Here is a 13,805-nt window from a genome sequence, read left to right as displayed (position 1 = left end):
GCTTTTTAGGTGAAATACAGTACAGATTCTGAACTTTTGGCCAATAACATCACTTCATTTACAATCAGCCCAATTACGATGGTCAGTCAGGCAAACATTTACACATTGTTATTGGTGATTGATGATCGGTGTGGATTCATGGTTTAATTTAAATCTATAGAGGATCGCTGTCCGGTCAGTATGCCGGCGGACGAGGGCCATGCAGCAGGCTTACCCCTATAATGGGGTGTCCTTGGCTTGTCAGAAGCAGAACATATATTTACTACTTTGACTTTCAACACAACAACTGTTTACCTTGACTATTGATGTTAGCCTCATTAGCATCATAATGTAGCAGTGCTGAAGTGTTCCTGACATATGTACATGTATTGACCATACACCGTCTAGGGTATTGACTGACTGGGTCTCATTGATTCCACTTTTCGTCCTCTCTGTGGAGGCCTGAACACAAAGATAGTTTCTTTTTCTGTCCATTTTCTTAGAGGAAGTAAAGAAAATCGTAACTCTGGATTTTTGTTGTTCTTTGGTTTGATCAAAGAGCACATTGGGTATCATGTAAAGGCAGCTTCAACTATTTCTGCTTTTAGGTGAGATTCTGTTTTGCCTCCAGGGCCGACATTGATGCTCCTCTTAGGGCTAGACGTCTAGGCCCAGCAGGTGGAAGCCAGACACAAGATCTTTACTTGGCTCTTGAGTAGCGTTTAGTCAGAGACAAGCTGAAACCTACACTGCACATTTCTACCACTTGGCAACCTAACTGCTAATTTACTTTCTGTTCCAATCACCCACAGCTGTCCTCCACTGTCACTCTCACTCTAAACACACTCTGACACACACTAAGCAACGGGCTATTCTTTAAATGATCATTGGCCTATTACATTTTCCACTTACTTCCTAAACGCAGGACAGCTTTCAAGGTCTATTACCCGCTCACTGCCAGACCCTCTGATCAATTTAGATCTGTCTGGGTCGAACAATTACCCACTGATCTCAAAGCTCTCATTTTTATACAAAAATCAACTACGTTTTGGACAATTTCAGTATCCTGGATACATTACAGTCAGGTTTTAGTATCTATATAGCACCAAGTAAGCTCTTCTTAGGGTTATAGATGATTTTTTACCATCTTTAGATTCAGGAAATCACACTTTATGTTCTTTTCCTCTGCACTGCAATTTTCTCCATGTAGGATGTCAGCCCTTTCTCGCCTGCAGCCGGATTAGAATGCAAGGCTCATCATTAGTACCAGGAAGAGAGACGTTTGCCGTGTATCAATTCAGAAACTTCTATTCACACTCTGAATGTGACACATTATGAAACCTTGTTGTGATGGCCCAAATTGCACACGGCTGCTGTGCCCTCACAGGAAGTGACGATGGCCACTGTTAGCTAGCTAGTTAACTATTGTTAACTTTTTAACCGTTATGAGAATATTTCACCATTACCCCGTTAACCCAGCTCCTTTATCTTGTTGTCATGTGACCATAAATTCAGGAACCACCCATCATTTCTCTTTGGCTGTGATGGAGAGAAGCTCATGGTTAGGTGGTAAATGTGTTTTTGTGTCACAATAAACCATGTTCTGCTCGTCAAATTAAATGTTCAACATGCCAGGTATAATTACTGATCCGTCAAATGAAATGTATCCAGGTATTAAAATGTGTATCATACATGTTGGTTATTTAGCAAGGTGTAAAACCACGTGAATCCTTTAGCTAAAGTTTAGCAGGAAGGACTAAGATAGAGAGTTTTTTTAAGGGGCAAAGTGAGCCAGTGGTTCAACTTAACCCCCCATGAGGAACTGAAGTCAAGTAAAGTCTCTGTATTATAAAATGCTATTTCAATGTAGTTTTACACAACTGTTTTTTCATATTTTAAACATTGTAGTAAAGCTATCATGCCAAGAAAGTCCAAGAGAACGAATGAGAAGCCGGAGAGAGCAGCAACTGATGGCAAGGCTGGAAATCCATCAGAGCAGTGGCTAAAGACAGAGATACTGACAGGTCAACCCTGCGTAGATACATAAAGAGGAAGGAGGTGACAAAGTGAAAACAGTAGGTACAGCAGAGGAAAGAGGGTCTTCACACAGAAGAGAGAAGGAGCTTCAGACCAGATCAAAACACTGGCTGACCAGTTCCATGGCCTTACTCCAGAGATAAATGCTGTGAACAGGCTTTCAATCATTCAGCAGACATAAACAACACTTGTATACCAAACAACACAGTTCTAAACTTGAAAAAAACAATTGGTCAATTTACCCGTTGACTCGGATCAACTTACCCCTCAGATGGGGTAAGTTAAGCCACAATGCAGCTATACCACAAGTATAGCTGCATTATTTTTAGACACAAGAACTTCCTGAACTAAACGTCATTGTTCTATGTAGTTTCTTTGCCTAGAGGACAACATAAGTCAAAATTGGCTCACCTTACCCCACCCTCCCCTATGTACAGGACATAAATTGATACACAGAACAAGCAGTATCTCCCCTGTGCTGGCCTCCCTTTAAAGGCTACCAGTAAAGAGTAGAATTTATTTTGAGGATTATTTCTTATTTGTTTATTTATAAGACCTGCATTGACTGACACAGGATTACATCTCAGAACTGCTGATGACCCAAACCACCCTGTCTGACCCTCAGATCCGGTAACACCACTCTTCATTCCAAACGGACAGTTAGTAATAATTGTCCCTAAACTGTGAAATAGTCTTTCACTATAAAGTAGACCATCCACCATCATTGCTGCCTTTAAAACCTGTGTAATCCAGTTTCTTTTTTTATCGTTCATTGTTTTAACGTTTCATTTTTACGCTCCATATATCTGGAACAAACTCCCAGAACTCTGCAGGTCTGCTGGGACTTCACCTTCTTTTAATTCAAGGTTGAACTCTCTTTTTTTGCTGCTGCTTTTTTATTCAATCAAATAACTATTAATATCTTAAACCGCACTGTCACCTTTATTCACATTTTATACCTGTATTATTCTGTTTTAAATTGTACTTTCTAGTCTTTTTTAATGAATTTCAAAATATGTATTCAAATGTAATGTTATAATGTGTTTCTTTTTCTTACTGCTTTTATAGTTTCTGTAAAGCATTTGGAATTGCCTTGTGTTGAAATGTTCTTATAAATAAATTGCCTATTACATATCTTCATGAACAAATTCCTATGACGTATTTATCTGCACTATACTTCTGTGTTATGTTTTTATTTTTATATTCTTTGTGTCTAGTAATAAACTAATCTCTTATCTTATTTTGAGTTTTTTTATTGACAATTTCTGTGTTTTTTAAAAGGTCTCTCCAAAGCATGCTGGTCAACAACTGTAGTTTTAAAACATGTTCTATAAAAACATCGACATATTCCAAATCCCTGCACCTTAGTCTTCAAATTAAAGGTTAAAGGGCTTTTGAATGCTAGATTGCATTTCCCTTTGTACAGACTGTTAGTTTCCACTCACTGCATCACACAGGGATTCCACAGACCCGGCTGTAGGCAACTGCTGCCCTGCCAGTTGCCATGGTGACAGTGCCCACACAAAGGGAATTCCAATCCCCCATCCAAAGAAAAATCCTAATCACTTCCATCACCGGGATGTGAGTGATAGACTCGGGGATAGGTGTGTGTTGATGGCTGTCTATTTATGATCACATCTACATGTTCCTGCTACATCGCTTTAACACAACCAGAGTTAATGGACTGTATTTCATGGACTGTATTCAGGCCTGGCTCTGACCAATGTGCTGCCCTAGTCAAGATTTTACCTTGCGCCCCAATCATGCGCCGTCACTACTACCACCACCCCAAGGTCAAGTAGGTGAAACAAAGTGTCAATAGTATATTAGACACAAGATAGAACAGCAGTAAATATAGATTACATTGAACATACAATGAAGTGGTAAACAGATCATTAATACAGTTGTAGGCAGACCCCGTAAATTAGCATCGCCGGGTTTCCATTAATGAGATGCAATGAGGTTTTTCCATTAGACTTTGGAATATTGCAAATAATAAACTCGATGGCAAACACACATTTACAATATTAAGCATATTTTGTTCAGCTGGATAATCTCCACATGTTAGTTAACACCAATTTGTGATTTTTTTCAACATGGTCACATGACTTCACGCCACCACCGCTAAGCTAAAGGCGGCTAATGTTGGGCTATAAAGGAACTACAGCACGGTCACATGACTTCACGCCACCACTGCTAAGCTAAAGGCGGCTAATGTTGGGCTATAAAGGAACTACAGCACGGTCACATGACTTCACGTCCCCACCGCTAAGCTAAAGGCGGCTAATGTTGGGCAGGATGAAGTTTAGTTGTCTCATTTAGTCACTTGTTAGCAACCGCTGTTTTTATTAAACAAAGAAGCTTCGGATAGAAGAAGAAGAAGAAGACATACTTTATTAATCCCTTACAGGGAAATTGCTTTCTCTACTCTTGTGTTGACACACATTAAACACACAGAGGAGATACATGCACAAACACAGAGGAAATACATGCACACACAAGCACATGCAGAGGATATTCACCAGTTGGGTATTTATTGATGTAGCTTACGTTATGTCATAGAAGAAAATCTTTTAAGCTTGTGGTAACTACATTCCTTATTTCAGACATCCAACCAAAAACACTTCAAAAATGTGTTGAGTTTGAAACAAGGGAACCAGAAGTGATAAAATGCTGACTCATCTCCAGGTTTTAGTAGTCATTCCTGTATTACTCCCTAATATAATATATGAACTGCAGGGTAAACAGGTTGTGTGTAATGTGTTTTAATGTGTGAGGTTGTAATCAGATAGTGAGAGAACTCATCGGTCTCATTCGGGATTTCAAAACCTTATTGGAGAATAAATTACCAGCAGCCATCTGTAAAAGCAACCCATTCTTGCAAACCATGTATCATACAATTTGCTTTGGTGTTTGTGCTGTACTTTCCCTTGGCATGTGATATTACATTTTGTACATTAAACTCATTTTGCATAATCATAATGTTATTCCTTTTATCTGTCAAGCTTAATGAGTATTCTGTATGTTACTGCAGCATGCTGCTATGGAATCTTCTATATTTTAAAGCGTATTCTAGTCTCCCTTTGTGTGTGTGTTCATTCAGTAAATGAATATACTCTCTGTTTTCAGCAGCATTATTGAACCGGATGAGCAGTCTCTTCCTGCTCCAGTGATCAGAGCGGATGCTGACAGTATATGACATGCCAATACAACTCATTTGATCTCCCCGCCCACCCCCTGGTGCCACTGATCAATTCCTCCGGCAGCCAGACCTCTGAGACCCCCTGTGCACATGCTCAGTAAATATTCACTTCTCCAGGAGCAGTCAAGTGAGCAGTGCTGTTAACTGAGGCGTGTTCCCTGCATGCTTAAACAATATTTATGTGACTGTTTTATATCCATAACATTACCAGATTACATACAGTACATGTATACAGTATCTAAATACACTATCACTGTAGTTGTAATTAGTACTGTCAAAGGACAATGTTTTAGCAAAGTACTAATAGTACTAAACTAGTAAGATAGGACACCTTTTGAGGGATTGTTACAAAAACGACAGGGGGTAGGCATTTTATTATCGTCATTAATATTTTGTTACTGTTATCGTTTCTATTATTTAACCATGTTTCAGGTTTATAGAGTGTTGCGGTAATGATCGTTAAACACAAAATTAAGTCAGCATGTTAGCATTTCCTGTTGGTTGAGTTTTTGTTTGGATGCCTGAAATAAGGTCTGTAGTTAACACAAGCTGAAGAGTATTTCAGATTTTGCTCTAAGTCATAAAATACATCATTAAATTCTCCACTGGTGAACCTCTAAAGCTTTTGCGTGTGTTAACAAAATGATGGTTACTAACAAGCTTCTAAATGAGACCACTAAATGTCGTAACGCTGACAATTAGCGGCCTTTAGCTTAGCAGTGACATGAAGTCATGTTTGTTTTTAGCCTTACGTTAGCTTTTTACTTTCTGGCGATTGCATTTACACTCTAAAAATCATAAAGAGGTGGAGATTATTCTGCTGAACAAAACATGTAAGCATCATAAACATATTGTTACAGAGATGGTTTTTGGCAATATTCTAAAACCCAATGGAAAAATCCCATAAACTATCCCCCAAAAGCCATTGCGGTGCTAACTTCCGGGTCGGCCTATAACAATACATCATCACTGGAGCACTCTATATAAATGTGTGGCCTAACAATAGTTTCTAAAGGTGCTCTCCTATTTATTTTACCGTTAATAGATACATTTTAGTCTCTTCTATTAAGACCAGGTCAGTCACCAGGCCTAACTAAATATGATATTTCTCGAAGGCTCAGTACGTTATTCGAAAGAAGTGAGCCCAGTGGACAAAAGGGTTTGACGTTATCACTTTGTTGTTTGTTAAATAAGTATCGGGTTTTCCAAATTAATCAAATGAAAGATAAATAGTCTATCTGTACAGTGCATCTATTAACATGTATATATTTAATATTATCAGCTAATATTACCCTTGTGTTTTCCATCCATTAATTCACAATTAAAGAAATTGAAGAGAATATCCCCGCAAGACTTATTGCCAAGAACTTTCCTTATTACTGTATTTATTATTACAAATTCAATGTCATTTTTAATGAATTAATATTACTCATTCCCAAGACGTTTCTCCCTTTTCATTACTTATCTTAAATGTGTAATCTATAAAGTGCTAAAGTATTGCCATTTACAAGTGACATCACAATTAAAGCAATCCTTGCCAACCTAGGTTCCTTTTACTTCTAATCTGCAAAACATTTTCTTCCATCAAGGCAGTATGTAAGAAAGGTTTTCTGATAGAGGATTAAAAACAGCATTTGTCCCTGGATTATGATTATGTGCTGCTGCTTCCTGTGTGTCAGTCACACCTACAGACCTGCTTCCTACTGCATCACACAGCTTGTAAATACAACATGTTCCTGTGTGATGTGCGTGGAACGGCCACAGTGGAGCTGCAGGTGAGCTGCCTCATGCTGAGCAGGAGAACATTATCAGTAAGTGTGGCCCCTGATGGGGAACATATATGCTGCTGGAGGTAAATTACCTGTGGCACGCATGATAACCTCCATGCTGAAGAGCCAGAAATGTAAAGATGTTTAGTTGAGTGATTTTTATCTGGCAAATTGGCTAATATATTCATGCCCAACCCTAGCTACTATGTGATTACCCGCGTCAACTCCGGAAGAATAAAGCTGGAACTGAGTGTGGGGTTAGTGGCTACGTCATTGATGTAGGGTTAGGGTTATGGTTAACTGTGGATGCTAGAGTCATGAAATTCGGCATCTGTGATGGTTTACTCCTTCCTCTCAAGTGTACCAAGTTTGTCGCCTCTGGCTTGTTTCTTTGCTATAGCTGTCATTGATACCCATTATAGGGTCCATGGTACTCTCACCATATTTGGTGTGCATGATTGTCTTATCAGACTGCTTATGCTCACCAACGTTGGCATCTCTAGCGGCTTTCTTTCATATAACTGCCATTGGCCCTCAATTTTAATATGTGAAATAATTCAATATCTGGTTAACAGAAGGCCATAGCAACGGAGGACCAAAGACTGATGTGTTCAGGTTGGCCAAAAACCTCTCTGTGGATCATGGTTGTGGACCCTCCGTTCCAAAGTTATGAAGAGTGTCTGCTGGGGTGTTATCGGCCCGGGAAAGTGTGTGGTTGAATTCAGGCACCAGTTGATGGTAAGGGTTAGGTTATGGCGTGGTTGAAATGTCTCCAGTTTTCAAAGTTTTAGGAAGGAATGGTGTACTTTCATAATGAGGCTTACAGTTTAGCTGTTATATTTTGAGAAACACACAACCCGTGGTAGAACACACACACACACACACACACACACACTGTACACACACACACACACACACACACACACACAAACACTTTTGTCCACTATGTGCGATATTTCTCTTTTAACATTTAACATTGTGATTACTGAGTGCTACCTCACTACCTTAGACTGTAAAACATTGCTGAAATAAAAGTGCACTATACTGTAAATATATGTATCAATTTAACAGTATGTCAATGTTATTACTGTTACTTCAAGACTGTTATGTTTAAGTACTTTGATATTGCTGCTACTTGGATCTGTACTATTTGATTTTCCATTCTATATTTTTTATTGATACTTGCCCCTTTATTTATATTTATATTTGACCTTTAATGTGCGCTGTAACAATATATCTGTCCCAGTGGCGTCTGGTGAAAAATATTGTAGGTGGGACTGTTTGAGGGGGAGGTCTGGGGGTCGTCCCACAGAACATTTTGGATTTCGTCGATGTAATTTCCTGCATTCTGGTGCATTTTAGGGTGACCAGCTGGAGATCCCAAATCATTCACAGTGATAAATGTGTGTGTGGGTAAATTTCAATATTTCACACATATCGACTCATATTTGCTATTTTATGTAGGCCAATAAATTAAAAACGAGACATTGTGAGCTGTTGATGCACCTCCTCATTGTGCCTTCTTATGGCAATGCGGTGTCCCTCATCTAGCTGTGTGGCTATGCTAATTCGGCCTAGCATGGCTAGCTTCACACAGTTGTCAATATGCACTCTTGCCTGCTCATGTTTCTTAATGCGTTCTGACATATGTTTCAGATCTGTCACCTCTGTATGTGTCTACAAACTATCACAAAGCACTTGTTTTAAAAAGTAAGCAAGGGGAGCAAAAGATTGCCTTAGTGTACCCACAGCGAGTTAGCCAAGCCTTTCGATCGAACCAACCTCTCACAAAGCTTCTCTTGTAGGTTTTCTCCTTTTTTCGTGCCTTTTGAGTTATATTCACTTCTGGCTTGTCTGGTCCGAGGTCTTTTACAATTAGTTTTTCCACTAATGTTCTTCTTTCGAAGGGATACAGGCGTAGAGATTTAACTACATTTGGGGCAAGCTGAACTACATTAGTGCTACTCAACACCGCCATGCTGTCCTCTCTGAGGTAAATGTCCGTAACGTGCAGTGGTGCACTGCTCCAAGCTTGATACTACGGGCGATATTTTCAGAGCCCCCAAACCATAACATTTGACGACGCTGATTGGCGAAATATGTACTTGTTTTGCGAAGCAACCTGGGAACCATTGGCTTAAATTCCAGCACTGGTAGTCAGTGGCGGCTGGCCAATAGAGGGCGCTAGGGCGCCGCCCCACCACTCACCTCTCACCACATTTCCTTGAATAAGACATAAAAAAAATGAAATAAAAATGAAATAATAAAATAGAAATATTTCGAAATATATGTGTATATTTTTTAGATGTGCAAGATAAATATTTCATAGTTAATGATGAGTAAAGTTGTTTCGTTCGTTGACATTGTCTGATTGGTGACGTATTTCCGCCCTGGGGCGCAGGAATCTTTGCCCATAGACTCTCGTTAAAAGTTGTACATGCGCAGTAGCTCCTCTTCAATACAAGAGATAGGACGATGTTGGGGCACACCTCTCCTGCGCCCCGGGCTAAATGCAGCTGGATTTGGCTGCGGGGCTGACGTCACAGCCTTCTGTCATAAAGTATGTGTATTGTCCATGTTATATATGATATACATTATTTAAATATATAGATATAGAGATATATCTAGAGATAGATAGAGAGATAGATATAGAGATAGATATAGAGATATTTATTATATATGTATATTGGCCATCTGTATAGTAATATAGCACATCTGTATATTTGTTCATACTACATCTGTTTATACTATGCCAATTATTCCCACCTCTTTATACTGCCCTTATCTTTACATAATCACTCTTAACTGCATATACTGTACATACTCTATATCAGTGTTTCCCAACCACTGTGCCGCGGCACACTAGTGTGCCGTGACAAATCATCAGGTGTGCCGTGGAAAATTATCCAATTTCACCTGATTGGTTCTAAGTGAGCGGCATGTAGTGACAGCAAAACAATTCGATGCTCTTCCAATAGAGGGCAGTGTATCAGAGCGATATGTCGTGACGGTAATGCTAGTTGTTGCTGGTTTGGTTGCCAATGGTCTTAAAAAATACAAAGAAGAAGAGTGATATGTCCCGCAGCAGCCGGAAGTTCATAGCCATGCTTCGAGTGAGACAGTGCAGGTGATAACTATGGATAAATATTTGAAAAGAAAAAGTACTCAATCTGACCTGGGTCCTGAAGAAAATTCCGACCCAGATGAAAGCCCTAGCACGAGTGCTGGTCAGAAGAAAACAAAAAAGGTGAGCCCAAGACAGTACAGTGAAAGTTATCTTGCCTTTGGATTTACCTTTACCGGGGAACCAAGTGCTCCAACTCCGCTATGCCTGGTGTGCGGGGAAAAGTTGTCCAACAGTGCCATGGTTCCAAGTAAACTCAAACGCCATTTAGAGACAAAACACCCGTCACTTCAAAACAAGAATACAGACTATTTTGTTAAACTGCGTGAACAGACTGGGAAACAGGCAGCGTTATTGAGGAAAACCACCAAGACGGGTGAAAAAGCTCTTAAAGCTAGCTACCAAGTTGCTGAACTCATCGCCAAATCAAAACAACCACACACCGTGGCAGAGACATTAACAATGCCTGCATGCAAAATGATCTTGCAAGAGATGCTCGGCCCTGGCGCCGTTAAAGAATTAGCCCAAGTCCCTCTTTCAAATAATACAATTTCCAGACGTGTTCAAGACATGTCTGCAGACATTGAAAAGATAGTTTTGGAAAAGTTGCGCATCAGTGCTAAATTTGCATTACAACTTGATGAATCTACGGATATCAGTGGACATGCGCAACTTATGGCAAATGTGCGCTTTGTAGACGGAGACACCATCAGAGAACAGTTTCTGTTTTGCAAGGAATTGCCAGAAAGAACAACAGGAGAAGAAATGTTTCGAGTTGTGTCAGAGTACATTGAACAAGGAGGACTGAAGTGGCAAGACTGCGTAAGTGTGTGCACCGATGGAGCAGCTGCCATGGTCGGGCGCACCAAAGGATTTGTTAACAGGGTGAAAGAACAACATCCAGATGTCATCGCGACGCATTGTTTTCTGCACCGGGAAGCACTCGTTGCCAAAACATTGCCAGAAGACCTAGTTCCTGTACTGGGAGATGTTGTGCGCATGATAAATTTTGTGAAAACGAGACCTGTGAAAAGCCGCATGTTCGCATCATTGTGTGAGGAAATGGGAGCGGAGCATAAAGTGTTATTGCTGCACACGGAGGTCCGGTGGCTGTCCCGTGGCAAAATTTTAGCTCGTGTGTATGAGCTGCGGGAGGAACTTAAAGTGTTTTTGACAAATGAGAAGTATGATGACGCTAAGTTGCTCTCAAGTGATGAGTGGTGTGCAAGACTAGCAAATCTGGCAGATATATTTCAACATCTGAATGACCTGAACACACGAATGCAAGGCCGAAATGAAAACCTGCTCACAAGTACAGATAAAATACAGGGATTTCGTTCAAAGGTGCTGCTCTGGAAACAACATGTGGAAAGTGCCAATCTTGAAATGTTCCAAAACACACAGAAATGGCAAGAGAAATGGCCGAGTGTCAACAGTGCTGCACTGTGTGAGACAATAGGTAAACATCTGCAAAGTCTTGAGCAGAGGTTGTCATTTTATTTCCCTTCACTTTCCACTGATTGCCTTGACTGGGTGAGGAACCCATATAGCTCAACTGCAGTTGGAAGGGACATGACATTGCAGGAGCAGGAAGAAATAACTGAACTGAGACAGAATCGTGGTCTAAAGCTGAGCTTTGCTGATCTACCTTTGGACAGTTTTTGGCTGACTGCTGCCAAGGAGTTTCCTATTCTGGGAAACAAAGCAATTTCAGCTCTTCTCCCTTTCTCCACCACCTATCTGTGTGAGCTGGGCTTTTCAAGCATGACTACTTTAAAGACTAAGAAAAGAGAGAGACTCAGAGCTGTTGAGGAAGATCTTCGTGTTTGCCTTTCTTCAATTCCTGCAAGAATATCAGATTTGTGTTCAACTAAACAAGCCCAGGTTTCACATTGAGTAAGTAAAATGAGACCACATTTTCATTATATTTCATTATATAAACTTTTTGTGACATTTTTATTTGGTGGTGTGCCGTGGGATTTTTCTAACGTGAAATATGTGCCATGGCTCAAAAAAGGTTGGGAAACACTGCTCTATATATCGCACTTGTTTCTCTTGCACTTCTATCTATCTATCTATAATGTTGTTTTTGTTGTTTTCATTTATGTAAATACACTCGTTTGATACCTTAGTACATGTATGCATGCTTTTTTTTTTTATATACATTTTGGAGTTATAGCCCCCCCTGGAGAAAACTCCACCAGCCGCCACTGCTGGTAGTGTTGAGCGAACTGGAGCCCAGAGAAGACAGCCTATTGGCTACCAAAATGATAAACGTATAACGTGAATTCAAGTGAATGCAAATATCATTCTGGAAAGTTCTAAACACATTCTAAAGTAAAATCATTATCAGTATGTAATTAACACAGATCATTTTTCAAAATGAGAAAGATTATTAAAAAATAAATTAAAAAAGATTTTTAAAATAAAATAAAAACAGGCAGGTCGGCGCCCCCGCGCCGTCTATGGGCAAGCCGTGGCTGATTTGTCCCCACTGTTGGACCAATGAAGGATTCCAACAGGTTTACCCTTTAATACCTATAAATTCTGTTGATGATATGAGGGTGTTTTATTCACAAAAAGAACATCAGTTTTCCTCCTGGTCCACTATCTGTATGTGCGTGTTAAAATGAATGTGGTGTACCCAGTGGCGGCTCCTGAAAAAAATCTCAGGGGGGCAATTTTTTTCTGATAATGATTGAGGTGACCCATTCAATAGGTACATTAAGCAAGACCATATCAACTTGTTGTTAGATGATTAACTCAGACAGAGATCCCTCTTGTGTCCACTAGACAGCAACACACAACAGAAATATTCCCCCTCTAGCTACATAAGGTGCAGCTGGAAAGCTATGGAAGAAAGTTGCATCCAGGAGCCCCTATAAGCAGAAATGGTGAGGGTCCACCATAAATTATTCTACTTATTATTATATTCATTATTTACATGAATCCAATGATGTATGATGTAAAATAGCTAAACAGGCCAAGAGATATGTTCAGAAACCACATAAAGACAGGGGCAGCATATTAAGTCAAGTAATTATTGACTGAATACCGTAGCATGTTTTAGATGCTCATCAAAACCTATCCTATCTAACTGTGCCACGAAGTGGACCAGTCCGAGAAAAATGCCAGGGTTGGTGGAGCCCTCAGTTTCATCTTTGTCTCGCAAAGCTAGCTCAAACACCCCGCAGAATTTCACACACTGGACAAGCCGGTTGACGATGTGACCGTTCTTGCTCACCTCATCATTGAGGCGACGAACAGCTAGCCTGTATCCCTCATCCAGTTGAGTGGCAATGTGCCCCCTCCCAAAAGAAGAACATCTCAAGCAGCTATCCATGTGGATCTTCGACAGCTCATGTTTCTGTATTTTTTCAGATAGATGGTGCATATCTGTTACACCAGTCGACGTCCAAGCATTGCTGTCTGCCGTGACACCTTCAGGGTGAAAAAGTAGACAGGGATAGCAGAAGACTGCGTTGGCTACTTCACAGCCTGCTAGCCAGGTTTGTCGTTCATTCCAATTTGTAGAAAATCCTTGAGTGTAGGTCTTCCCCCCTTTGTAGAAACTTGTTGAATGGTTAAATTTGGTCTTGGAGGTGTAGGAAATGTTCTTTTATTCGAGGCCCAGGAGTCGATTAAAAAGAAACGAAGTGAAGCCCCTCATATAAGTTTCAAAAGGAGTGTTTAA

The sequence above is a fragment of the Eleginops maclovinus genome, chromosome 19 (assembly GCF_036324505.1).
Source record: "Eleginops maclovinus isolate JMC-PN-2008 ecotype Puerto Natales chromosome 19, JC_Emac_rtc_rv5, whole genome shotgun sequence".
NCBI lineage: Eukaryota > Metazoa > Chordata > Actinopteri > Perciformes > Eleginopidae > Eleginops > Eleginops maclovinus.
This window is presented reverse-complemented; position numbering follows the sequence as displayed.